The following is a 4,512-nucleotide window of genomic DNA, read 5'->3' as shown; positions in this document are numbered from 1 at the left end:
ACGCTTCAACATTGAAAATTGTTTGTGGAAATAATCTTTGAGTAAATCAAGAGTGCTTGAATAGTATATAAATTCATATATTCTTTACTTGAAAAGTCTCTTGTGTTTCGGTTTTACACAAGGTCAATCTTGAGGAAAAGCACTTTCTAAAACTCTTGGTCTTTATTTGAAATATATATTTGAGAGAAAAATTACATACTCTAAAGAGCTTCATTTGTAAATCATTTGAGAGTGCACGTAGTGCCTTACATTGTACACACTAGCTTATTTTGAGAAGCATCTTGTTGTACACAAAACTTTATTTTTTTTATCTTTGTATTCCTGGTGTGTGGTATCGTTGGAGGACGAAGACACCATACTGTAAGGTGTACCGGTTTGGCTCAAGCCCGTTTAGATGAGCTTGGAGTGATCCATCCTGTAAGGATCAGTTGTATCAGTTTGACTCAGCCTGGGTAATTGAGCTAGGAAGGCACCGTCCTGTAAGGTGTCAAGGTTTGGTTATGCCCGAAAAGTGAACCAGGGAGTCTCCACCTTGTAAGGAGAGGTTGTAAACGGCGTCGCTCCGCTCGGTTAAGTGAGCATCTAGTGAATCTTCAAGTGGTTTGACTTGAGGTCGGGACGTAGACAGGATTGACCGAACCTCGATAAAAACCATGTGTCACTCTTTTCCCTATTCTCTTTACATTCTTGTACTTGCATGCTTATATCTATCTGTTGGAATTACTGCATTTGTGTCTAAGTATTATTTTGTGATTGTTTAGGAAATATTGAAACTGCTATGCTTGGACATTCATATATCTGTTGGGGTTATACTTGATTAGAAAGACCCTAGGTTAAGCTATACTGGCTGTGATTTTAAAATAGGACTGTTGACCAAGAAATTGTTTTTTAAAAAAAATATCCAATTCACACCCTCCCTCTTGGGATTACACCAAAAATCACATCATGTCATGCCACATCGACCAATTAAATGTTTGTTAGTGTTGTGTAGCAACGCTGAGAAAATTATATAATTATAATATCATCTTTATAATTGATATCACTTGACAGACTAGATGCACCCAAAAATATTCATCAACGTCTTGGTTTGTACTCAATAAATATTCATGTGATACCTATATTATGGGTCTCTTTTCTTCCTAAAATTTTGATATTCAATATTTTCTCCTATGCATGGAATTGGTTTAATAATGAAGCCTAATTTAATTGGTTTCCTTCCTAATTTCTCTACTAAACAAGAATAAGTTCCCTTTTTTATTTTTGTGCAAAGTTAATTACTTATTGAAACTTAAGTTATAATTAAGTTTCTTTAAAAACCTGTATAGTTAGTTTTTTTTTTCTTTGTAGAAATCTATCAATTTTCTATATAAATAAGCCAAGTGTTGGTATATGTAAGCATTTTTATATTATTATTATTATTATATTACTGCAATAAAGTATGTATATAAGCATGGACACATACACGTACGACAGTTAGCACATGCACAAATATGTGTCACGTGGATATTGATTTATTGTAATCACACATTCAAAATATATAATAAAAAAAAAAATTTCTTTTTATCGAGTATACTATAGATGTATTGTTCAATCTGTAGTTGTCGGTGCATTTGAAAATCTAAGCTGCTATCCTATACTTGTATATGTCCATCATGCATAACAAGTTAGTTAACAAAATTTTTTTTTTTCCTTTTTTGTAATTATTAGCCCAATACTATATATTGGCCTAATACTAAATGGTAAAATCACATTTATATAATGTGAGTGTACTAATATGCCACATTCGTATTTATTGTAGCCATGCACTCATAATATACAAAAATGATTATTATATGTACCAACATTTGCCACATTTACATAAAAATTAATAGATTCTACCCAAAAAAAATTAATTAATTTTAAAAACAATTCAATTGTTTTTAAATTTAAGCTTCGACCGATAATTAATTTTGTATATAAAAAAATAACTTATTTTTGTCTAATAAAAAAAATTAAGAAGTGTTATGAAAATCATAAATTATTAATGATTGTCACCCCTACGTTTCCACCACCATAAATTTTGTGTTATCCTTATTGCCCTATAAAGGGCCCTCTCTCCCTCTCATTTTGACATACACACAAAAACTTGAAGTGGAGTAGGCATAGCCGAACCACGTAAAATTTATGTCTCGATTCTATTTATTTTTCTACATCGTAAAATTTCAATCTCGTCTCTATTTATTTTCTGCATCTTTTACAACATGTTATCAACACGAGACTCTAATTATCTGAGATACTTCTTTAAATCATATTTAATTTATTTCTAGTTAGTTTTATTCCATAAGAGTATAATATTTTCCAAAAGAGAATATGTCTTTTAAAGTTTGAAGAGTACCAATCTCTAGAAGAGATGGTATGATAGTCCTCCTAAAAAGGCTATATATTTAAATCTCCCGCATATATATTTATATCCCGAAGTGATAGATCTCCTTAAAAGGCTATGTATCTAGTCTCAAAATAGATGGTAAATATTTACCTCCTAAAGAGGGTATATTTTTAAGCTCTCAAAGAGATGTTAAAATCGACCTCTTGAAGAGGTGAGATGTTTATCCTCCAGATGAGATAATACATTTAACCTCAAGAAGAGGTGGTAATTATTACTCATTTTCATATTGTAATTGAAATTATACTCTTGAAGAGTACAAATTGAGAAAAAACTAATGTTCTTGAAGAAACATATTTAAGTTCCCCCGAAAGGGTGGAAGCAATATTATATCTATTATTATCTCAGTTTTATTTCAGTTTTTACATTTTATTTTTCTAAATTTCCTTATTATTGTAAATTTATTCACATATTGAATCTAAACAAAGTTGAATTTGTTCCCCTTGATATCAAAGATAACAATTATTTATCATAGATTATTGATGTTGGTATCCATCTAAATGCAATAAACTTGGGAAACACTATTTTCGATGAAAATATTGCATCCTTACATGATCACGCAAAAGCATTGATTTTCCTCCGTCATCATTTAGATGAATAATTAAATATTGAATAACTCGCTATCAAAGACCCACTTATCTTATGGAAAAATTCAAAGGACATATTTGACCATCAAAAAACTGTGATCTTACCAAATGCTCGACATGAATGATTGCACTTGAGGTTGTAAGATTTTAAAACAGTCAATGAATATAACTCAATTCTGCATAAGATTACCTCAAAACCAAAATTATGTGGTGACAATATTACTGATGAAGGCATTCTTGAAAAGACATTTACTATTTTCCATCCCACTAATGTGCTCCTGCAGCAGCAATTTAGGGAGAGGAAATTTACTAAATTTTCTAAACTTATATAATGTCTTCTTGTTGTTGAGCAAAATAATGAGCTTTTGATAAACAATCACCAAACTTGTACAATTGGTACAACCTAATTCTTTGAAGTGAATATGAATACATCTCGTGGTCAAGGATGAGGCCGCAGGCATGGTCATGGGCATGGTTGTGGTCGTGGTCAAAATAATCACCAGCGTTGATGTGAGGCTACAATTTCCCAGAAGAGGGGTGACCCCCAGAAGTGGATAATGATCAGGATCAACGACCTAGACATCATGAAAATAAATGCTATAAATGTGGAGGAAAAGACCATTTGTCACGTACCTATTGTACGCCCAGACACTTGGTAGATTTATACCAAGCCTCTATAAAAGAAAAGGAAAAGTAAAGATGTTGAAACAAATTTTGCTAATAATGTTGTTCCAATAGATCTTGATGTTGGACCATCCAACTTTATTTATCTTGATGTTGCTGATTTCCTTGTAAATCAAGACAAAAATAATGAGGTAATATTTTAAGATATAAAGTAAACTGTTGACTTTATGAGTCTGATTCCGTTTTGATTATGACAAAACCAATATTTCTCACCTGTGCACTGAGCTTCTTGAACAAGTCTATCCTTAGCATGCACTGTTGGTAGGAACTCAAGCAAGTCATATGGACTACGAAGATCAAACTTCATTTATGGCATCTGAAGAATTGAAAGAATGAAGACCTATCCTTTATTGTATTTGCATTCATTTTTAATTGGTCTGTAATAATGCATCTGCATGCATGATCGGATTTAATGCTCAACAAGACCATAGGGACCGAATGACCTTAGGGCACCCTTCAGTCCACCGACACTAGATTTTTTGGCGTACTTAAAATGCCTTAGAAAAGACCTTAGATCCCTAAACAAGTGCACAAACAGTCCCCATATCACTTACATAATTAGGGGAATTAATTGAAGCAAAAATTGGACTTAATTGAAAATCTTGAGAGAGGTCTAGCGACCGAACCTGTGGCGTTCAAAACGCCTTGGGTGCCCGAGCTGTGGACAAGTCAACATGTTGACTTGGATTCGGGCGGCCGAAAATATTTGACTGCATCTTCCACGGGCGACTGAATCCTTGACCTGACACCTTTTCACCAACCCGTATGCTCGAATACCATGTTCAAATATGCCCTGGGCGACCGAATTGGCAAGTTTTG

Source organism: Malania oleifera, chromosome 10, assembly GCF_029873635.1.
Source record: "Malania oleifera isolate guangnan ecotype guangnan chromosome 10, ASM2987363v1, whole genome shotgun sequence".
Lineage (NCBI taxonomy): Eukaryota > Viridiplantae > Streptophyta > Magnoliopsida > Santalales > Ximeniaceae > Malania > Malania oleifera.
The sequence above is the reverse complement of the archived record's forward strand: the minus strand, read 5'-3'. Positions refer to the sequence as shown.